This window comes from Mobula birostris, chromosome 5 (assembly GCF_030028105.1).
Source record: "Mobula birostris isolate sMobBir1 chromosome 5, sMobBir1.hap1, whole genome shotgun sequence".
Lineage (NCBI taxonomy): Eukaryota > Metazoa > Chordata > Chondrichthyes > Myliobatiformes > Myliobatidae > Mobula > Mobula birostris.
In genome coordinates, this window is record NC_092374.1 from 6,105,169 (window position 1) to 6,129,826 (window position 24,658).

Here is a 24,658-nt window from a genome sequence, read left to right on the forward strand (position 1 = left end):
AATTACCTAGGGTTACCCATAGCCATCTATTTTTCTAAGCTTCATGTACCCATCCAGGAGTCTCTTAAAAGACCTTATTGTATGATAGGATATGGGGAGAAGGCAGGAGATTGGGACCCAGAGGGAAAACATATCAGCTATCATGAAATAGCAGAGCAGACTTGATTGGCCAAATGGCCTAATTCTGCTCCTATATCTTATGGTCACCCAGCATAAACCCACACAGTTCACAGGTGGAATGTACAAACTCCTTACAGACAGTGCTGAAATTGAACTCCAAACTTCAGAATGCCGCTAACCGCTGAGCTACCGCGGCACCCATTTGAAGTATCAACCACAACCAACATGGCAAGCCAGACAGCTCATGAGCATCAGCCTGCATTATTCTAAAATTGGATACTATGGGCCTGGTTTTTTGAATCCAGTGGAGTAATGTATATGCCACTATCATGCAAGACATACCAGGGGTGCCGAGTTTAATCAAGTTACAGGTACCAACTTGTCAAAATAATATTTCAAATGGTAGAGCAGGGATTGGGTGCAAAGGTGTTTTTTCTTCCTCTTACCAACCAAAACTAATCAGCACTGTTGAAGCACCAGACAAACCTCAAATAAACTTGGAAGGCCTCCAATGTGTGTTACTACAGAAACAAAAGGTCTGCTCCAAATCACTAAATATGAAACAGTGTTGGATTTGTGCCCAAGATATGTATGGTAGGATCAAATATACTGCAGATGTTAAATAAGATAACAAATCAGAGGGAGGAATGATACTGATGTGGCACTTAGTCACTTGCTTTTACAAAGGTTGTTTTTGTCAGGAATGAATCAACTCTTGTACATGCAGAGACACAAGAAATGTCTATTATAGCTTACATGTGTTTTCACTGATAATTTTCCAGTTTATGAATCAGACATGACCAGAACCAAAAGTGGGATAAAGCTCAAGGTAGGTTCAGTTAATAAGGGCAACACATGGTTCAGAATAAAGAAAACCAATTGATTCCTGAACCGTGTACCAACTCTCAAGTGAATATACACTAATACTTGCAGATTTAAGACCATAAGATATAGGAGCAGAAGTAAGCTATTCGGCCCAAAGTTTGCTCTGCTATTCAATCAAGGGCTGATCCAATTCTTCCAGTCATCTCCACTCCTCTGCCTTCTCCCCAAACCCTTTCATGCCCTGGCTAATCAAAAACCTATCGATCTCTGCCTTAAATGCACCCAATGACTTGGTCTCCACAGCCGCTCGTAGCAACAAATTTCACAGATTTACCACCCTCTGACTAAACTAATTTCTCCACATCTCCATTCTTAATGGACATCCTTCAATCCTGAAGCCATGCCCTCTTGTCCTAGACTCCCCTACCATGGGAAATAATTTTGCAATATCTAATCTGTTCAAGCCTTTTAACATTTGGAATGTTTCTATTTAAGACTTCTTAAAGCTATGGTAAATTTGTTACCTCTTAATACCTATAATTGATGAACACCAGGGTAACTATCATTCACCCACCTGTTTTTGCTAGGCTTTTTTATTAGCCTGTTACTTTCCAATATCCAAATTGTGCTTTCCAAGCACTTTGAGTTTTCATTACCTTTCTCAAAGCCAGAAAAGCTAGAAGAGACTTAATATAGTGCTCTGCAATGTTCCTGTTCTCTATGACTGCTAATATTAATCTCACAAACCAGACTACATTTGATGGCCAACTTTCAAATGACATTTTTTGTTTTCAAGGAGGTTCACAAACATAATAAAACACTGAGCTGAGGAAAAGTTTCCAAGTTAAGACCAATACCATGAAGGCTCTGCTACTGGCATTGGTAAAATTGGTAAATTCGTGTACCAAGATACAGTGAATACTGTTTACACAGATCAATTCATTACAATAGTGCACTAAGATAGTACAATGAAAAATAATAACTAGCATGCAGGATAGGAGTATTTGGACCCATCACGGTTGCTCTACCACTCCAGAGCTATGCTGAATCCGTTATTCTTCAGGAACATCATCAAAAATACATTTGGATAAGTACATGGATAGGGAAGGTTACGAGGGATAAGGGCCAAATGCAGGCAAAAGAGGAACAAGTGCTATACCTGCCCCTACACCTCCTCCCTCACTACCATTCAGGGCCCCAAACAGTCCTTCCAGGTGAGGCGATACTTCACCTGAGAGTCTGATAGGGTCATCTACTATATCTGATGCCTTCACCAAGCACCTATGCTCTGTCCGCCAGAAAAAGTGGGATCTTCCAGTTGCCACCCATTTTAGTTCCACTTCCCATTCTGACATGCCAGTCCATGGCCTCCTCTACTGTTGCAATGAGGCCACGGTCAGGCTGGCGGAGCAGCACCTTACATACTGTCTGGGTGGCCTCCAACCTGTTGGCATGAACATCGGTTTCTCGAACTTCCGGTAATGCCCCCCATCCCCCTTTATTATTCCCCATTCCCCTGTCACCTCATCTCTTTATCTGTCCTCTGGTGCTCTCCCCATTTTCTTTCTTTCATGGCCTTCTGTCCTCTATCAGATCTCTCCTTCTCCAGCCCTGTATCTCTTTCACCAATCAACTTCCCAGCTCTTTACTTCACCCCTCCCCCTCTCCCAGTTTCAGCTATCACCTTGGGTTTCTTCCTCCCCTCACCTTCTTGCTCTAATTCCTCATCTTTTTTTCTCCAGTCCTGATGAAGGGTTGCAGACCAAAACATTGACTGTAGTCTTTTCTCTAGATATTGCCTGACCTGCTGAGTTCCTCCAGCATTTTGTGTGTGTTCCTCAGATTTGCAGCATCTGCAGATTTTCTCTTGTATCTAACAAGTTGAATCTGCCCGTCTACCTGCAGGCAGTTGCTCCAAAGAGAATGACCAAAATTCAACTATCTGAAAAAGATTAAGTGCCTGGGCAAAAGCTCTCCATATGTCCAGGATGTACTGAGTCACAGATTCTACTTCATCTGCCACTATGTTTCATTATGGACCTTTCTATTTGCTATAGGGTTGGAGACCCTATTGGTTTTAATGGAGATTTTGTATTGCCGAATTGGGAAGGCAAATACTTCACAAAGTCATGGACACAGAGTTGTACCACACAGATATAGACCCCTCAGTCCACAATAACTACCCTTTTTGTGCAGTTACACTAATTCCATATATCTATATCAGGTTTGTATGCTTCTCTTCCTGGTCTATTCACATGCTTATCTAAATAGCTTGTAAACAAAATGATTGTATCTGATTCCATTACCTCCTCTAGCAACAAGTTCCAGATATCTGTGTAAAAAATTTTCCCCCATAAATCCCCTTTAAAATCTCTGGCTTTCACCTTAAACTTATGCTGTCTTGATTTTGATACCTCTTCCATGGAAAAAGATTCTGACTATTACTCTCGTACTGTGCAAAATTCATATATATGTGTTGGGAATGGAATAAAAAAATACCAGATGACAAAGAACGGGTGGGAGGGAGCCTAATGCAGAACATATGGGTCAATGAACTATTTATTAATAATAAAAAGTTGGAACCCAAATGTAATAATCTGGCAACAAAAATGTTTTACTTTTTAAAAAAAGGTTGTTTAACTCTCAAGATGACTCAAGAGACAAATGCTCCCAAATCAGAAGATCCCATATACTTCCTTATAAAATCTCAGGCAAGACCACCATTGAGATGCCTGAGAGCTTCAAAGTTATGAAAATGAGACAATGTAGAAAAAAGTATTTTCCTTTATGGGATGCCACATTAGCGCGACACTGTTACACCTCAGGATGTTGGAGTTCACAGTTCAATTCTGGCATCATCTTGAGGAACAGTGATGAAATGCTTTGAGAGGTTGGTCATGACGAGAATGAACTCCTGTCTCAGCAAGGACCTGGACCCATCAGAAGCAGGTTTATTATCACTGGCATGTGACATGAAATCTGTTAATTTAGCAGCAGCAGTTCAATGCAATACATAATCTAGCAGAGAGCGAAAAAAATTACAATAAAATAAAAAAAGTAAACCAATAACATATATTGAATAGATTTTTTTTAAATGTGCAAACACAGGAATACAGTATATTAAAAAAAAAGTGAGGTAATGTCCAAAGCTTCAATGCCCATTTAGGAATCGGATGGCAGAGGGGAAGAAGCTGTTCCTGAATCGGTGAGTGTGTGCCTTCAGGCTTCTGTATCTCCTACCTGATGGTAACAGTGAGAAAAGGGCATGCCCTGGGTGCTGGAGGTCCTTAATAATGGATACTGCTCCTCTGAACACCGCTCCTTGAAGATGTCCTGGGTACTTTGTAGACTACTACCCAAGATGGAGCTGACCAGATTTACAACCTTCTGCAGCTTCTTTCGGTCCTGTGCAGTAGCCCCTCCACACCAGACAGTGGTGCAGCCTGTCAGAATGCTCTCCACGGTACAACTATAGACGTTTTTGACTGTATTTGTTGACATGCCAAATCATTCCAAACTCCTAATAAAGTATAGCCGCTGTCTTGCCTTCTACATCAATATGTTGGGACCAGGTTAGATCCTCAGAGATCTTGACACCAAGGAACTTGAAGCTCCTCACTCTGCAATTTGCCTATCACCATAATAGGTCAACGGCAGATGCAATCTCACAGTGTAAGACCACCTGGACAACACAAACACCTATGTCAGGATGCTATTCATCCACTATAGCTCAGTATTTAATACCATCACTCCCACAAGCCTGTTTGAGAAGTAGCAGAAACTGGGCCTCTGTACCTCCCTCTGCAAATGGATCCTCGACTTCCGAACCAGAAGACCACAATCTGTGCAGATTGGTGATACCATATCCTCCTCACTGACAATCAACACTGGTGCACCTCAGGGGTGTGTGCTTAGCCCACTGCTCTAACCTCTCTATACCCATGATTGTATGGCGAGGCATTGCCCAAATACCATCTATGAACTTGTTGACGATACAACCACTGTTGGTAGAATCTCAGGTGGTGATGAGAGGCATACAGGAGTGAGATATGTCAACTAGTGGAATGGTGCCACAGCAACATCACCACTGCCACTGGCACTCAACATCAATACGATGAAAGGGTGAATTGTGGACTTCAGGAAAGGTAAGATGAAAGAACACATACCAATCCTCATAGAGGGATCAGGAGTGGAGAGAGTGAACAGTTTCAAGTTCCTGGGTGTCAAGATCTCTGAGGATCTAGCCTGGTCCCAACATATCGATGTAGTTATAAAGAAGGCAAGACACCAGCTATACTTCATTAGGAGTTCGAAGAGATTTGGCATGTCAACAAATACACTCAAAAATTTCTATAGTTGTACCTTGGAGAGCATTCGAACAGGCTGCATCACTGTCTGGTATGGAGGAGCTACTGCACAGGACTGAAAGAAGCTGCAGAGAGCTGTAAATCTAGTCAGTTCCATCTTGGGTACTAGCCTACAAAGTACCCAGGACATCTTCAGGGAGCAGTGTCTCAGGAAGGCAGCATCCATTATTAAAGACTTCCTGCACCCAGGGCATGCCCTTTGGTGGCGTAGTGGCATCAGTGCCAGACTTCAGGTCGAAAGGTCCCGAGTTTGAATCCAGCTGGCTCCCCTGCACGCTTTCCATCTGTGCTGGGTTATGAGCTGGTGATCTCTTTGGAAGCTCACCCAGTTGAAGGCAATGGCAAACCATTACTGTAACTTGCCTCGTACGCAGTTCCCCACTACGTCAGAGGCGTGGAGGGAAATCGTCCGCTAACCGGAGAAACTCCGGATGCGACGTACCTTTCCTTTTACCGTCAGGTAGAAGGTACAGAAGCCTGAAGGCACACACTCAGTGATTCAGAAACAACTTCTTCCCCTCTGCCTAAATGGACAATGAACCCGTGAACACTATCTCACTTTTTCTTAATATACAGTATTTGTTTTTGCACGTTTTAAATCTATTCAATACATGTATATTGATTTATTTATTATTAATATTCTTATTTATTTATTCGTTCTCTTCTATATTATGTATTGCATTGAACTGCTGTTGCTAAGTTAGTAAATTGCACGTCGCTTGCCGGTGATAATGAACCTGATTCTGATGACAGGAGTACTGGCCAAAGTTGACTAGAAAGGGACATTAGCAGGAAGGATCGCAGAGCAGCAATGGCCCGAGTTTCTGTCAAAATTGAGGGATGTGCAAGACAGATATATTCCAAATAAGAAGAAATTTTTGAATGGAAAGGGGACACTACTGCAGCTGACAAGTGAAATCAGAGCCAAAGTAAAAGCAAAAGAGAGAACATACAATGAAGCCAAAGCTCGTGGGAAGATAGAGGATTGGGAAGCTTTCAAAAACTTGCAGAAGGAAACTAAGAAGATCATTAGGAAGGAAAAGATGAATTATGAAAGGAAGCTGGCCACTAATATCAAAGATGATACTAAAAGCTTTTTTAAGTATATAAAGGGTAAAAGAGAGTTGAGGGTAGATATATGACCAATAGAAAATGACGCTGGAGATATTGTAATGAGAGAGACAGAGATGGCAGAGGAACTGAATACGTATTTTGCACCGTGGAAGACATCTGCAGTGTACCAGACATTCAAGAGTGTCGGGGAAGTGAAGTATGTGCAGTGAAAATTACGACTGAGAAGGTTCTCAGGAAGCTTACTGGTCTGAGGGAAGATAAATCTCCTGGCCCCTAATGGAATGCACCCTTGGGTTCTGATGAAAGCAGCTGGAGAGATTGCAGAGGCGTTAACAATGATCTTTTAAGAATCGATAGATTCTGGCATTGTACCGCATGATTGGAAAATTGCAAATGTTACTCCGCGATTTAAGAAGGGTGGGAGGCAGCAGAAAGGAAACTATAGACCTGTTAGCCTGACATCAGTGGTTGGGAAGCTGTTGGAATCAATTGTTAGGGATGAGATTATGAAGTACCTGGAGGCACATGAAAAGATAAGCTAAAGCCAGCATGGTTTCCTGAAAGGAAGGTCCTGTCTGCCAAACCTACTGCAATTACAAGCAGGGTAGACAAAGGAGATGCAGTGGATATGGTGTACTTGGATTTTCAGAAGGCCTTTGACAAGGTGCTGCACATGAGGCTGCTTAGCAAGATAAGAGCTAAGGGAATTACAGGTAAATTACAAGCATGGGTGTAGCTTTGGCTGATTGGCAGAAAACGGAGAGTGGGAATAAAGGGATCCTATTCTGGCTGGCTGCCGGTTACCAGTGGAGTTCCACAGGAGTCGGTGTTGGGATCGATGCTTTTTACGATGTACGTCTATGATTTGGACTATGGGATTGATGGATTTGTGGCTAAATTTGCCGATGATACAAAGGTAGGTCGAGGAGCGGTTAGTGTTGAGGAAACAGAGAGCCTGCAGAGATACTTAGATAGCTTAGGGGAATGGGCAAAGAAGTGGCAAATGAAATACAATGTTGGACAGTGTACGGTTGTGCACTTTGGTGGAAGAAATAAACGGGCAGACTATTATTTAGATGGGGACAGAATTCAAAATGCAGAGATGCAAGGAGACTTGAGAGTCCTTGTGCAGGATACCCTAAAGTTTAATCTCTAGGTTGAGTTGGTGGTGCAGAAGGTGAATGCAATGTTGGCATCATTTCCAGAGGTATAGAATATAACAGCAGGGATGTGATGTTGAGGTTCTATAAGGCACTCGTGAGACCACACTTGCAGTGTTGTGTGCAGTTTTGGGCCCCTTATTTTAGAAAGGATATACTGACATTGAAGAGGGTTCAGAGAAGATTCACGAGAATGATTCCAGGAATGAAAGGATTACCGTATCAGGAACGCCTGGCAGCTCTTGGGCTGTATATCCTGGAGAGGGGATGTCATAGAAAGATTCTGAATGTTAAAAGGCCTGAACAGATTAGATATGGCAAAGTTATTTCCCATAGTAGAGGAGTCTTGGACAAGAGGGTATGACTTCAGGATTGAAGGATGTCCATTTAGAACTGAGATGTGGAGAAATTACTTTAATCAGAGGGTGGTAAATCTGTGGAATTTGTTGCCACAAGTGGCTGTGGAGGCCAAGTCATTGTGTGCATTTAAGGCAGAGATGGATAGGTTCTTGATTAGCCAGTGCATCAAAGGATATGGGGAGAAGGCAGGGGAGTGGGGATGACTGGGAGAATTGGATCAGCAGAGCAGACTCAATGGGCTACTTCTGCTCCTATATCTTATGGCCTTAAATTTCACGTCACATGCCAGTGATAATAAACCTGATTCTGAAGGAGTTTGTATGCCCTTCCATGAGCCACACAGGTTTCCTCCGAGTACTCCAGTTCTGTCCCACTGGCTAAGGATGTACTGGTTAGTAGGTTAATTGGTCATTGCAAATTGTCCGGTGAATAGGCTAGTGTAAAATAGGTGGGTTGCCAGGTGGTAGGGCTCATAGCTCGTAGGGCTGGAAGGGCCTGATCGGCACTGTACCTCTGAATAAATTAATAAACACATCTCCTTTCTTGTTAACACCTTGTGGAGTTCTACTAGAATGTGATGCACTCCACAGTGAACACCCCACTGTACAGTCTAAACTGAAGAATGAACAGCAGACACCTCATAAGAGTGCAACCCTAATCTATCCAGCAAATAAGGTTGGAAAGGAAAAATAAATCCCTCATCCAACAGAACTTTCCGAAGTTTACAATTGTCCCTTGAAAATATTTAATTGCTCTGCTAATTTGCTTTGGAACAGCTCGCTAGCATCTTAATTGAATTATATGATAGCATAATGGTAAAGTGATAATGCATTTTCAGTAATACTTCCAACTGTGAAGACCTTTTATTTTAATGGTATCACAATATAAATGACTTAACACAATTTACTAAATAATGTCAAAGGAGTAAATGGATGTAACTTAATTGTCAGCTTCAGGCAATGTTCATAATCCACTAACTATAATGTGTATTCCATTACATCCAATCTGCAAAGGCTCGGTGGGGGCTACCATCTCAATCTCTCAGTACTTTGGAAATGCTCTTGTTATTGCCAATGAAAAGTCACTGACCTGAACCATTAGGAGAGACACAAGAGACTGCCAATGCTGAAAATCTGGAGCAACACACAAAGGCGCTGGAGGAACTCAGCCGGTCAGCAGCATCTTTGGGGGGAAATACCCAATCGACATTTTAGGCCAAGACCTTTAATTAGAACTGGAAAGGGGAGAGTTACTCAATATAAGACAGTGGGTGAAATGAATGGAGCAAGGGTTGGTGGGTGATAGGTGGATCAACATAAGAGGAGTGACAGCCGGGTGAGGGAGGGGGTTAAGAGGTGAATGATGCAATTTCTTTCTAAACTAGAGTCATGGAGCACTACACCATAGAAGAAGGCCCATCTAGTCCATGCTGGACTATGTTGTTAGTACTATAGACCTGCACCTGGACCATAAGCTCTCAAAATCCTTCCCATCCATGTATGTAACCAAATCTCTCTTAAATGTTGAAATCAAACCCACATCACCCACTTCCTCTAGCAGCTCATCCCATACTTTCTTCACCTTCTGAGTGAAGAGGTTTCCCCTCATATTCCCCTTAAACATTTCTCCCTACACCATTAACCCATGATCTCTAGTCCCACCCAACCTCAGTGGAAAAAGCCTGATTGCATCACCTCAATTTTGTAAACCTAAATTCTTAGGTCAAACATAAAAATTATGTCACTCCGCAGCAATTCACTGAAAATAATTTTATGTAAAAGGACTAATATTGTAGGGGGATGGGAACCAGTATGATAGAACTGAGGGTGAGCCAGCAGGTTTACAAATAGACGATGGTGTAATATGAATGTAAGGAAGGACAAGCCAACAACTGGGTATAAATGCAGACAGTGCAATGAGTTAAATTCTACCAGAGGCAAAATTCAAAAGAGCAAAGAATGCAGGACTGAAGGTGCTGTATTTTGTAGTATTCAGAATAAGGTGGACAAACTCGTGGCACAATTACAGATTGGTCAGTATGACATTGTGGCCATCACTATGTCATGGCTAAAATTGACTATCCTGTTGTACATAATCTTTATTATAAATTACAATAATTTCAATATTGCACATTTAGATCTAGACATCACAAAGATTTTTACTCATGTATATGAAGGATGTAATTAATACAGTCAAATCAATTCAATTAGGTCATTGTTGGGAGCTTAACATCAAAGGATATAATTAGCATCAAAGGACAGACATGAAGGCATAGGCAGTGGTGTGGCTCTGTTGGTCAGAGATGGAATTACATCTTTAGAAAGGGGTGACTTAGGGTCTGAGAATATTGAATCTTTGTGGGTGGTATTAAAAAAACTGCAAGAGTATTAAAAAAAAAACACTATGGGAATCATATATAGGCCTCCAAATAGAAGTCAAGATATGAGGTTGAGATTGCAAAAGGAGCTAGAAAGGACATGTAATAAGGGTAATGTCACAATTGTAATGGGGGACTTCAATATGCAAGAGGGTTGGGAAAATGAGGTGTTACAGAGGCATGAGAGAGAAACTTGCCCAGGTGGATTGGAGCAGGATACTGGAGGGGATGACGGCAGTGCAGAGGTGGCTGAAGTTTCTCGGAATAGTGTACAAGGCGCAGGATAGATATGTCCCATAGAAGTAGTTGTTCTCAAATGGCAGGGGTGGACAACTGTGTCTGACAAGAAAATTAAGGACAGCATAATAGCCAAAGAAAGGGCATATAATGTAGTAAAAGTGAGAGGGAAGTAAGTTTTTAAAATCCAACAAATGGCAACTAAAAAAGCCATTAGAAGGGAAAATATGAAACCAGAGGGCAAACTAGCCAATAATATAAAGCAGAATACTAAGTTTTTTCAGTTATTTAAAGAGTAAAGGGAGGTGAGAGTTGATATTGGACCACTGGAAAATGATGCTGGTGTGACAGTAATGCAGGACAAAAAATGGCAGTTGAACTTAGTAAGTACTTTGCATCAGTCTTCATTGTAGAAGACACTAACGGTGTGCCAGAGGTCCGTGAGTGTCAGGGAGCAGGAGTGAGTGCCACTGCTATTACAAAGGAAAAAGTGCTAGGCAAACTGAAAGTTCTTGAGATGGGTAAGTCACCTGGACCAGATGCACTATATTCCAGAGTTCCAAAAGAGGTTGCTGAAGAGATAGCAGTTGCATTGATCATGACCTTTATGAATCACTTGATTCTGGCATGGTCTCAGAGGACTGCAAGATTGCAAATGTCACTTCACTCTTCAAGAAGGGAGGAAGGCAAAATACAGGAAATCATAGGCCAGTTAGCCTAACCTCAGTGGTTGGGAATGTGTTGGAGTCTATTATTAAGGATGAGGTTTCAGGGTACTTGGTGACTAATGATAAAATAAGTCAAAGTCAGCTGTAAAGGGAAATCTTGCCTGACAAATCTTTTAGAGTTCTTCGAGGAAGGACCAAGCAGGGTGGACAAAGGAAAATTTTTAGAAGGCATTTGATAAGGTGCCACACATGAGGCTGCTTAACAAGACAAAACCCCATAGTATTACAGGAAATATACTGGCATAGATAGAGGAATGGCTGACAGGCAGTTGGGAGCGAGAGAGGATAAAGGGGGCCTTTTCTGGTTGGTTGCCAGTGACCAGTGGTGTTTCTCAGGGGTCAGTATTGGGACTGCTACAATTCACATTGTTTGTCAGTGATTTAGGTAATGGAATTGGTGGCTCTGCGGCAAGGTTTGCAGATGATACGACGACAGGTGGAGGGATAGGTAGTGCTGAGGAAGCAGTGCAATTGCAGAAGGATTTAGACAAATTGGAAGAATGGGCAAAAAAAGTGGGTGATGGATTACAGTGGTGAGAAATGTACAATAATGCAATTTAGTAAAAGGAACAACAGTGCAGACCATTATCTAAATGGGGAAAAAATTAAGATAATCAGAGGTGCAGAGGGACTTAGGAGTCCTCGTGCAAGACTCCCAGAAGGTTACTTTACAGGCTGAGTCTGTGGTAAAGAAGGCAAATGCAATGTTGGCATTTATTTCGAAGGGATTAGACTATAAAAGCAAGGAAATAATGCTGAGGCTTTATAAGACACTAGTCAGATTGCACTTGGAATATTCTCAACAGTTTTGGGCTCCGTATATCAGAAAGGATGTGTTGTCTTTGGATAGAGTCCAGAGGAGGTTCACAAGGATGATTCCAGGAATGAAGGGGTTAACATATGATGAGCATTTGGCAGCTTTGCACCTGTACTCACTGGAATTTAAAAGAATGCAAGGGTATCTCATTGAAACCTACCAACTGTTGAAAGGACTAGATAAAGTGGATGTGGAGAGGATGTCTCCCTTGGTGAGGGTGTCCAGAACTATAGGGCACAGCTTCAAAATTGGGGAGGCAACCCTTTAGAACAGAGGTAAGGAGGAATTTTTTTTCGCCAGACAGTAGTGAATCTGTGCAATGCTTTGCCACAGACTACTGTGGAGGCCAGACCATGGGTATATTTAAGGAGAAAATTGGTAGTTTCCTGATTGGTCAGGGCACCAAAGGTTACGGTGAGATGGCAAATGTATGGAGTTGAGTAGGATCCAGGATCAGCCATGATGGAATGTAGAAGCAGACTCAATGGGTTTAATGGCCTAATTCTGCTCCTGTCTTATGGACACACTATATTTTGCATAATTACATTATATAAAATTTACTCTGGAAAGACAGGCCATTTATCCCAGCTCAGTTACACCAATTTCATTTTTCACATGCGTTTTATACCACTCTTCTTCCACTAACTCATCATACCCTATTTTTGCCTCTGTTCTTATCTACCTTCCCTGTAAATTAATCCAACCAATGCACTTTAATGCCATTGAGAGCAGGTCTCACATTCTAACTATATAATGAGTAAAGGTCTCTTGTGAATTCTTCACTAAATCAGAATCAGGTTTATCATCTCCGGCATGTGATGTGAAATTTGTTATCTTAGCAGCAGCAGTTCAATGCAATACATAATCTAACAGAGAGAGAAAAAATTATAATAAATAATAAACAAATCAATTATGCATATTGAATAGATTTTTTTTAAATGTGCAAAAACAGGAATACTGTATATTAAAAAAAGTGGGGTAGCGTCCAAAGCTTCAATGTCCATTTAGGAATTGGATGGCAGAGGGGAAGAAGCTGTTCCTGAATCACTGAGTGTGTGCCTTCAGGCTTCTGTACCTCCTATCTGATGATAACAGTGAAAAAAGGGCATGCCCTGGGTGCTGGAGGTCCTTAATAATGGACGCTGCCTTTCTGAGACACTGCGCCCTAAAGATGTCCTGGGTACTTTGTAGACTAGTACCCAAGATAGAGCTGACTAGATTTACAACCTTCTGCAGCTTCTTTCGGTCCTGTGCAGTACAGGTTTCCCCTGCCATCCGAAGGTAGAACGTTCCTATGAAACGGTTCGTAAGCCGGAATGTCGTAAAGCAAAGAAGTAACTACCATTTATTTATATGGGAAAATTTTGTGAGCGTTCGCAGACCCAAAAATAACCTACCAAATCATGCCAAATAAGACTTAAAGCCTAAAATAACAGTAACATATAGTAAAAGCAGGAATTATATGATAAATACACAGCCTATATAAAGTAGAAATACTTTTCCACAATCATTGCCGGCACTGTTCTCCGTAGCGAAAATCTCACGCAAGCACTCTCGGCAGAAAATCTCACGCAAGCGCTGTTGGCAAAAACACTCTCTCCAGTAACCTTTAAGCTATGAAGCTGCCAAATCATACCAAGTAACACATAAAAATACATCGCCGATATAAAGTAGAAATAATGTATGTACAGTGTAGAATCACTTATGGGAATCAGGAAGACAGCTTGCCGAGCACACTGATGATGGTGTGTTAGACTGAGTCGTCGGAGGTTGGGGTGCTGCAGTGGCCCCCACCCTCCGGGCCGCCGACCGATACCAATCCGCGAAGCATGCAGGGGTACAGTGGTAGCCGGGAGGCACACAGCACATCTTTAAGAAAAAGACCGAAATAAACATTCTAATTAATTAGGTGCCACCCGGCACGTAAATGTCGGCCCAGATCAGAGGCAACGCAATCGGCAAACACCTCTGATCTGGGCCGACAATTACATGCCGGGCAGCACCTAATTAATTAGCATGTTTATTTTGGCTTTTTTCTTAAAGATGTGCTGTGTGCCTCCCGGCTACTGCTGCATTCTCCACCAATCGGTATCTGTCCGCGGCCGGGGGGTTGGGGTGGTGGACACTGGGGTGTCATCTCATCGTCGTCTGTTTCCATCAGGGCAGGCAGTTCATCATCTTCTATCTCTGCCTACCTTGATGTCGAAGGTCGAGGTTCATCACCTGCTGTGGCTGATGTGGAAGGCTTGCTTGACTGCTTAGCCTCGCGCATTTTTAGATCATCCAGTTCTTTGTAAGCACTCAAACCATCTTGCAAATATGCCCTAAACCGACGTACCCTTTCAAAATTAAAGTCGTACTTTACCATTGAGTGAAAATCTCACGCAGTTGCTTCACATTCAGTTCCTGGACGACTTCATTTTCGCTACTGAATTCGGTTTCGATTGTTATCCTTTCCTCTTCCAACTGCATCAGCTCTTCATCAGTTCTTGGTCATGGGATGCCAAAACCTCTTCAACATCATCTTCGTCAGCTTCCACAAGCCAAACTCACTTTGTCCTTACTTCATTCACCAAGATCGAAACGCTTAATTATGTCTAGTTTTACGCTAAGTGCAACACCCTTACGAGCTCTTTTAGGGTTTTCCGACACCTTAGAACTCATCTTGCAAACGGCTGCTCACAGGCACGTGTTTAAGCAATGCCGGCGAGAATGCAGTTCCGAATCCGGGGGAGAGCGGCTGCTTGGGGCACGCGCTGCCTTTTATCGGGTGCTGATTTTTTTTTTTTGCGCGCTGCCTTTCTTCGTAACAGTGAAAACACCTTCTGTTAGCGAAAACAGGTAACTAATGTAGGTCTTTCATAACAGTGAGGTTTCGTAAAGCGAACGTTCGAAAAGCGAGGGACACCTGTAGCCCCTCCACACCAGACAGTGATGCAGCCTGTCAGAATGCTCTCCACGGTACAACTCTAGAAGTTTTTGAGTGTATTTGTTGACATGCCAAATCTCTTCAAACTCCTAATACAAGTATAGCCGCTGTCTTGCCTTAGTCGACGCATTAATCAGCATCACATATGTTATAAAATCAAGTTTTAGAGTTTCATTGGTAAAACATCTCCAAATAATATTATTAATCATTTCACAATTTTAAAGATGTCTCTTTCTGCAAAAGATTAGAGTAAAACAGCAGAGAAATTGGCCTACTGGCCCAAATGGTTCACTTGCCTGCATTTGGTCCATATCCCTCTGCCTTTCCTATCGGGGTACCTGTCCAAGAGCTGTTTTAACTGACCTTAAAGTATTTGCCTCAACCACTTCCTCTGACAGTTCATTCCAAAAGACAGTATCGATCCAAAGTCGAGTCCCAGTCCAATTGTTGCAGGGCTTACATGCTATAACGAGCTACAAAACAAAGCCAGGCAGTATGACTGACAATAACCCATCCTGTCTTGGTTAGTTTAACACATTCCATGTACATTTTGAACAGAAGGGATTGGAATGTCGCCACCCACTATGACAGCCTCCAAAGCACCTGAACCCAAAGTCATCAATGTGAGCGCAAGATTAGTCTTCTGAAGAATGAACCCACAGAAATCATCTGGCCCAGGCCATATTCCTGGCTGTGTCCTTAGATCCTGTACAGATCAGTGACCATAGGTATTTGCTGACAATTTCTTCCTGCTTCGGTCTGTGTTCCCACCTGCTTAAAGAAGACCACTATCATCCCTGGCTCAGACATCCACAACCATGAAGTGCTTTGAGAGGCTGACCATGGCACACATTAACTCCAGCCTTCAAGTAGCCTTGACCCACTGCAATTCACCTACCACTGAAACAGGTCTACGGGAGATGTCATCTCCCTGGCCCTACACTCATCCCTGAAGAAGGTGGACAGTAAAGACACGTATGCTACATTACTGATTATTGACAACAGTTCTGCCTTCAATACTCTATTTCTAAGCAAACTGATCACTAAGCTCTGGACCCTGGGAGTCAAAATCTCCCTCTGCAACTGGATCCTCACCTTCCTGACTAACAGACCATAATCAGTAAGGATAGGGAGCAGCAGCTCTGCCACAATTATTCACAAGCTTGCATCCCCAGCCCCCTGCTTGACTCCCAAAACACTCATGACTGCAATGGGCAGATTCTGCTCTATGAGTTTGCAAAGGATACCATTATAGAGGACTGCATTTCAGTTAACAATGATTCAGTGTACAGGAAGGAGAGAGAGAGAACTTATAACATGATATCACAACAATTTTTCCCTCAATGTCAGCAAAAGAGTTGGTCACTGACTTCTTTAAAGGTGGGTGGTGGGGTGGGAGGTCAGTAATCATGCATCATGGTGCAAAGACAGACAGCGCTGAAAGCTTCAAGTTCTTAGGAGTGAATGACACCAACAGCCTGTCCTAAGTCGAACCATATAGGTGCCATGGTCAGAAAAGTTCACCAGTCCCTCTACTTCCTCAGGAGGCTCAAGAAATTTGGCATGTTCCCTTTAACCGTTTCTTTTTAATCAATGCACCATAGAAAGCATCCTATCTGGATGCAGAAGGGCTTGGTATGGCAACATGACTACAAGTTACAGAGAGTTGCGTACACAGCTCAGAATATCACAGAAATCAGCCTCCACTCCATGGACTGTTTATACTTCTCAGTGCTTCAGTAAAGCAGCCAGCATAATCAGAGACCCAATCATCCTGGACAAACCACTCTCTTGACCTCTCCCTTCTTCCATCAGGCTGAGGTTACAAAGGCCTAAAAGCACATATCACCAGGCTTGGAGACAACTACCTCACTGTTATTAAACTATGAGACAAATGGTACTCTAGTACAATAAGATGGACTCTTGGCTTTACAACCTACCTGGGTATGACCTTGTTCTTTATCTGAACTGTATTCTGAAATGTGCTTTCTCTGTAGCTGTTACACTTTATTTTGCATTGTTATTGCTTTGTCTTGTTCCGCCTCAATGCCCTGTGTAATGATTTAATCTGCATAAATAATACGAGAAGCTTTTCACTGTATCTCAGTATATGCGACAATATTAAACCAACTTTATTTCCATACCTGTGTAAGCCTTCGTCTCGCTCAATTCTCAGTCGTCCAGGAGGAGCAACCGTCAGCCCCGCCAAACTGGGTAAGCAAGTTTGTGTGAATGCTATGTAATGGCCCCAGAACAAACCCACAATGCAAAATATCGGACAGTACACAATGTACGATTAAAGAATTACACTTTATAAATCTTCCTGCGACTATGGGTTTAGTAGAAAAAAATATAAAATAAAAAGGCGCCAAGAAAAATAATTATACAGTTCGTGCGCAACGTTGGACCTCATGCAATATCCTCGGTCCACCATTCGATTTCCTCCAAAGTCCGCGACCCTCGGACTGGAACCAACCACGGTGGTCTACCACAGCGCTCCCACCACGTCCTTCCTTTTCGCCTCTCCTCCCGAAACGGCCCACACACTCATTCAGGTTCCCACACATACAGATAGAATAACATAACTTCTATTGGTTAATTCCCCATTATCTACAATTATAGCTTGTCTCTGTCCCTGCTCAGTCCCTGCCAACAACAAACTAATCCTGCTTGGTGACTTCAATGCCCGAGTAGGCTGCAATCACAGTCGCTGGGAAGTGGTTCGAGACAAACACGGTATTGGCAATATGAACAGCAACGGCCTCTTGCTCCTTAGCAAATGTGCAGAATACGACCTCCTCATCACAAACACAGTGTTCAGGCTGGCAAACAAATACAAGACAACACGGATGTATCCAAGATCCAAATATTGGCACATGATCAACTACGTTATAGTATGTCGCCGAGATATCCGGGATGCCCTCATCACCAGAGCCATGCAAGGAGCGGAGTGCTGGACTGACCACAGGCTTGACCACACCACATTGAAGCTACGTATTGCTCCCCACCATCCCAAGCACCCTAAATTCATCAGAACAGCTTTTAACACCGCCAGACTCCAAGAGCCGCTGTATCTTCGCAAGTTCCACACCACCCTTGATGAGAAGCTGTCTGCCAACGGACCACTAACTGGTGGGCCAAACCAGAAGTGGAATCAGTTTACAGAGATGGTGACGGAGATGGCAAAATCAGTCCTCGGCCCCAAGGACCAGATCCACCAAGATTGGTTCAACGAGAATGACAGTGCCATCAAAGATCTCCTGGCCAGGAAGAACAAAGCATTCATGGAGTGGCAAAACGACCCAAGCTCCATTCCCAAAAAAGAACGGTTCGAGTCCCTTCAGGCCCATGCCCAATGGGAAATTCGCAAGATGCACGACCTGTGGTGGGATAGGCAAGCTGAAGAGGTGCAACACTGCGCCAACATCAACAACTCGAAGCTGCTCTTCAACTCCATCAAGATGATCTTCGGCCCCTCAAGATCTGGCTCATCTCCACCATTGTCCGCTGATGGATCCACACTGCTATAGGACAAAGAGAGCATCCAACACAGATGGAAAGAGCATTTCAGCCAGCTCCTGAACTGCCCTTCATCAGTCAACCAGTCTGCTCTGGACCAAATCCCCCAACAGCCTATTCACGAGGAACTAGATGATCCTCCCTCGATAGATGAAGTCAAGGAGGGTATCACGCAGATCAGCAGTGGCAAAGCGCCCGGCACGGGTGGAATACCTGCTGAACTGTACAAGGCACTCAGCAAGGAATCACAGCACCCTGACTAGCATTTGGGAAGAAGAGGAGATGCCTCCTGACCTCAGAGACACAAAGATAATCACCCTCTACAAAAATAAAGGTTCAAGGACCTGCGAGAACTATAGAGGCACCTCACTACTTTCCATTGCCGGAAAAATCCTCGCCCACATCATCCTCAACAGACTGATTCCAACAATGTCAGAAGAGAACCTTCCCGAACGCAGCACTGTCGATATGATCTTCGCAGTGAGACAGATACAGGAGAAGTGCCTGGAACTGAACATGACATTATACTTTGTCTCATTGATCTGACGAAGGCGTTTGACACAGTCAACAGAAACGTGCTGTGGATCATCCTTAGAAAGCTTGGCTGCCCGCAGATACTCACTACACTCATCCGCCTGCTTCACGATGGCATGACAGGAGAAGTGTTCTCAGATGGTTCCCCATCTGAGACTTTCAACATCTCAAATGGTGTGAAGCAAGGGTGTATTCTAGCACCAGTGCTCTTCAACTTCTTCTTCACCTAAGTGCTAAAGCATGCTGTTAAGGACCTAGACCTGGGTATTTACATAAGATATCGCCTAGACGGATTGATGTTTGAGTTGAGACGCCTTGCAGCAAAGACCAAAATGTTGAGGAGGCTCATCACTGAAGCCCTGTTTGCTGATGACTGTGCCCTCGTGGCCCAGCAGGAGAACCACCTGCAGACGATTGTTGACAAGTTCTCAGCAGCCTCAAAGCTGTTCGGCCTGACAATCAGCCTCGGTAAGACAGAAGTTCTCCTACAACCTGCGCCAAACAGTCACCCTCCTCAGCCATGCATCACCATCGATGGCACTGTCCTGAAGAATGTGGAGAGCTTCAAGTATCTGGAAAGCACCATCTCCAGTGACGGATCCCTTGACAAAGAGATCATAGCAAGGATCCAGAAAGCCAGCCAGGCACTCGGGGAAACTCCGTGTCAAAGTTCTGGAGCACAAGGACATCCAGCTTTCAACCAAGCTCAAGGTGTACAAGGCTGTGGTCCTCACCTCTCTCCTGTACGGCTGCGAAACCTGGACCCTGTACCGCAGGCACATCAAACAGCTGGAGCAGTTTCACATGCGCTCTCTGCGGTCGATCATGAGGATTCGATGGCAGGACCGAATCACCAACCAGGAAGTCCTTGACAGAGTCAACAGCACAAGCATTGAGGCAAGGATCCTCCAGGCCCAGCTACGCTGGACTGGCCATGTAATCCGCATGGGTGAAACAAGAATCCCCAGGCAGCTGCTCTACGGTGAGCTTGAGCATGGCAGGCGCAATCGGGGCCACCCCAAAAAAAAATCCAAAAACAATCTGAAATCGTACATCAAATGGGCAGACCTTCAGCCTCGACAACTTGGAGTCTGCAGCCTGACCAGAAAAGCTGCATCTGACTTTGGGGATGACCAAAATCAGCAGCACATGACCGACACCACAAAGCTGTGTATGCACCTGTTCTAACAACCGCCATTCCATGTCCAACCTGCAACCGCATGGGTGCTTCAGCCTCCGAAGCCACATGCGTATCCACAGATGACCTCACAATGTTTAGTCTTCCTCGGATCCCAAGAGACAACCAACACCATCTACAATTATAACCCAAACATTTCAGCTACAACAAACATTACCTCATCAGTTAACATTACAGAGAAGCCATTTCATTATTAGCAGTTAACATTACAGTTAATATTACTGAGAACCCTACATATGTACCATCCTATAGGTGAAAAAGTTGTTCTTTGATTCCTGTTAAGTCTCTCCCTTCTAACTCCATGTATATCATATGGTTCTTAATTCCCCAACCCTGAGAAAAAGACTGCACACACTCACCCTGAATGTCCCTCATGATCTTATACAACTCTAAGATCATCCCTCATTCTCCTTTGTTCTAATCATAAAATCCCAACCCATTCAACCTCTTTCCATATCAGTCCTTCAAGTGCTTCAAATATCCTCATAAACCCTCTGCACTCTTTTCTATAGCAGGGTGGCCAAAACTGAAGACGATGTTCTAAATATGCCCTCAATGTCTTGTAAGATTACACACTCAATGCCGTGACTGATGAAAGCCAGTATACTACAAACCTTTTCTCCCCCACCACCTTTTACCACTTTCAGGGAACCATGCACTTACACTCGCAAGTCCATTTGATCTACAACACTTCCCAGTGCCTTACTATTCACTGTGACTGCATGGCGGTTTCCCCAACTTTCTTGGCATGATCTAGCCCTGTTCCTTTGTAAAGCTCCATTACAGCATGGAAATTATTGGAAAGACCACTTTGATTTTTCTTAAACGTGCTGCTAAACAAAGGAAGGTGAACAATTTAGAAAGAAATTGAAGAGTGATTAAACTTGTTTTAAATTACTTGAACAAACAGCCAAAACAGATGGTGCACATCGACCACCTCCACTGCTGTGGAACTGAGTGTACTGACTTGTGGAGACGAGCAAGTCATTTATACATATTACGTGCTACAACTTGCCATGCAAAGCACTTAGCAGTTAAAACAGAAAAAAGTTCTGGGAATACTCAGGTCAGGCTGCACCACAGAAAGAGAGTTCAGACCCTTCACCAGGATAGGGCTCACAGGGAAGTTGGAGCATGTGGGGTGATGGATGACTCAGATAGATCAAGCCAGGGGACCATGGGAATAAATTGCAACAAGAAACAAGGTTATCTGGTTAATGAATGAATGAATGAGAACAGCGAGATTGAGAAGATGGATTAAAGAAAGCTGGGAGTCGTGAACTGCAGACCGGAAAATACATGGCAGCTCAAGCTGGAGACATCAACTACTCTAAGTGAGCCAGCCTTCAAACTGGAATGCTGCAACATGCCCACAAGGACAATGAGGTACTGTTCCTTAAGCTTGCATTGGGCCTCGTTGTGACAGTGCAGGAGCTCACAGGCAGAGTGGAATGGAGAATTAAAGTGACAGGCAACAGGAAGCTCAGGGTCACCATTGCAGATAAGCACAAGTGCTCCACAAAGGCATTACACAAACTGCATGAGACCACTTGTGAACACGAATGCAGTACCCTACATTCAAAAGAGTGCAAGTGAATTTCTGCCTCATTGGGAAAGACTCTTTGGGTCCCTGGAAGGGAAGAGATGAAAGCAAAGCATAATCAGCAACTTTAATGGTAAGTGCCATAACAGGATGGTTAGTGAGAATGGAAGAATAAACCAGAGAATGGGCCATGAAGAACAATGGAAGGGGGAGATATGTTTGGTAGTAGATTCACTTTGAAGGTGGTGAAAATATAGATGGGTCCAGGTAGAAATGAAACAAAAACTGTTTAACACATCCCACAAAAAGACCAGCATGTTGTGGACCCAAGCGAAAGCCCATGGCTATACCTCCGGAAGTCAAATGAGTACTGCCCAGACAAATGTTCAGATAAAGGCTCCAGTTACAATAAATAATGATAGACAATTCTAAATCACACTTATGCCCCGTTTTCCAATTTCCCTTCAGAAACATTTGATATTTCAGGTCAATGACTCTTCATCAGAATAATTTTAAGGAAGGATCAATGAACTGAGGCATTAACTATTTCTTCTCTCTGCACAGCTTGTCTGGCATCAGCAGGTCTTCATTTTTGAAGATGAATGAGGTATTTTTTCACCTTCAAAGAATGAGCACTTCAAAAAGCAAGCAGGTCCATAGGACCATGGCATGGCCCCAAAAGAATCTGCAGATTCTGAAAGGGAAAAGTACACAAAAAGTAAGAGGCTTCAAATCCTGGCAGATCTTATATAATTGAGAAAGAGAAACCTCAGTTTCAAAACAGATATTCTAAACACCAATTGGTGTATTTGAATCAAAACACTATGAAAACATTGATGAGAGATTTATTTTTCAATTAAACAGAATTTATTTTCCTCAGAATGTAGACAAAAGCCTATTTCTGTGCTGTATAACCTTGTCTACACACATCCCTTAGTCACTCTGCATCACTTAGAAAATTCAACTGGATCTTTCCTTACATCTATCAGTCTCCTGATTATACCATGATCTACAACAGAGATATATAGGATCAAGATATTGACCAGGCAAGGGTCCTTTTAGGACACTGAACAGGATCACATTAACTCGGAACAATGCAGTCTTGACACCTCACATCAAACTGGAAGTCTGAAAGTTAAGTAAAGCTTCCTTTCATTGGAGATCCCAATAATGTAAAGATCAGTTCAAAACCCCTAAAGTCTCAAGGCCACATATAATTCTTCCCAATGACACAATTCTCCCCACTCTGTTGATTCCAGCCCCTCTCCTTCCATACCCACCTCACCCCCAACACAGCCAATATTCTAGGCTTCATCCCCACTACTGACCCCTGTCCAAGCAACCTCAGGTGTGATTATTCCTCATCCCTCTCTGTGACAGTGAGCACTCAGAAAACGTACTATATATATATATATACACACACACACACAGTCTTGTTGTTCTGCTGTTGTTGCACTGAGTGTACACACTTCAATGTCTTCCCTGGTATATTCTCATGAGTCCCAAACCGAGCTGACGCACTCAAGTTGGCTTTATCATCCCTTTCTCGCCAATATGGCAGAATATTCAATTTCTTTAATAATGGGGATGTGTAAATCCATACATGTTACTCAAATATTTGTTTATTTTGCAATATGATGATAACTACATTGTGGGGTGCATCATATTCTAATCCACAAATTATCTTTGAGGGAGAGGGATTGCCAGGATTTCACACTGGACAAAAATAGGTACAGAACTATTAATGTGTTTCCTGGTAGATATCTTTATGTAAATATTAGAACCTTTCTTTTAACTCTTTGATTATTTTGGAAGTTTGATTTTGACGCAACTAATAAACACTTTTGCACTAAGTTGCTAAGTGACTCCAGTCATTGAGTCATAAAGTCATACAGAAGTACAACACAGAAACAGGATTTTTGGCCCATCCAGTCCATACGAAACCACTTAAACTGCCTACTCCCATCAATCTGCACCAGAACCATAGCCCTCCATATCCCTCTATCCATTTACCTATCCAAACTTCTCTTAAACGTTGAAATCAAGCTCACATGCACCATTTGCGCTGCTAGCTCATTCATTCCACACTCACACGACTGTTTGAGTTAAGAAGTTTTCCCTCATGTTCCCCTTAAACGTTTCACCTTTTACCCTTAACCCATGACCTCTGGTTGAAGTCCTACCCAAGCTCAATGAAAAAGCCTGCTTGCATCTACCTGATCTATACCCTCATAATTTTGTATACCCTATCAAATCTCCTCTCAATCTCCTACATTCTGAAGAATACAGTCCTAACCTATTCAATCTTTCCTTATAACTCAGGTGTTCCAGACCTGGCAACATCCTTATAAATTTTTTCTGCACTCTTTCTGTAGGTCGGTGACCAAAACTGCACACAATACTCCAAATTAGGTCTCACAAACATCTTAAACAGCTTCAGCAAAACATCCTATCTTCATGAAGGCCAATGAGCTGAAACCTTTATGACCCTAACTACCTATGAGACCAACTTTCAATGAATTATGGACGTGTATTCCCAGATCCCTTTTGTTCTACCACACTCCTCAGTGTCCTACCATTCACTAAGTAAGACCTACCCTGGTTGGTCTTATCGAAGTGCAAAACCTCACATCTGTCAGCATTAAATTCCTTCTGCCACTTTTCAAGCTGATGCAGATCCCTCTGCAAGCCACAGTAGCCTTCCTCACTGTCCACTACACCCCCATTCTTGGTGTCATCTGCAGATTGGCTGATCCAGTTAACCACATTATCATCCAGATCATTGACATAGATGACAAACAACAAAGGACCCACATCAATCCTTGCAGCACACCACTAGTCACAGGCCTCCAGTCAGAGAGGCAACCATC

At 43.1% G+C, this 24,658-nt stretch overlaps 1 protein-coding gene across 3 annotated transcripts in view; it reads right to left on the reverse strand.

Annotated features, from left to right (window-relative positions):
* Positions 1 to 24,658, reverse strand: part of lifra (LIF receptor subunit alpha a) — a 196,928-nt gene that overhangs the window by 161,559 nt on the left and 10,711 nt on the right. The window contains exon 1 of one of the 3 annotated variants that reach the window (XM_072257529.1): positions 8,996 to 9,088. The exons of the other annotated variants lie outside the window; for them this stretch is intronic. The gene's annotated coding sequence lies outside the window, so the exon portion shown is untranslated. Of the gene's footprint in view, positions 1 to 8,995; positions 9,089 to 24,658 lie in introns of those variants that run through there. 3 annotated transcript variants of the gene reach the window in all.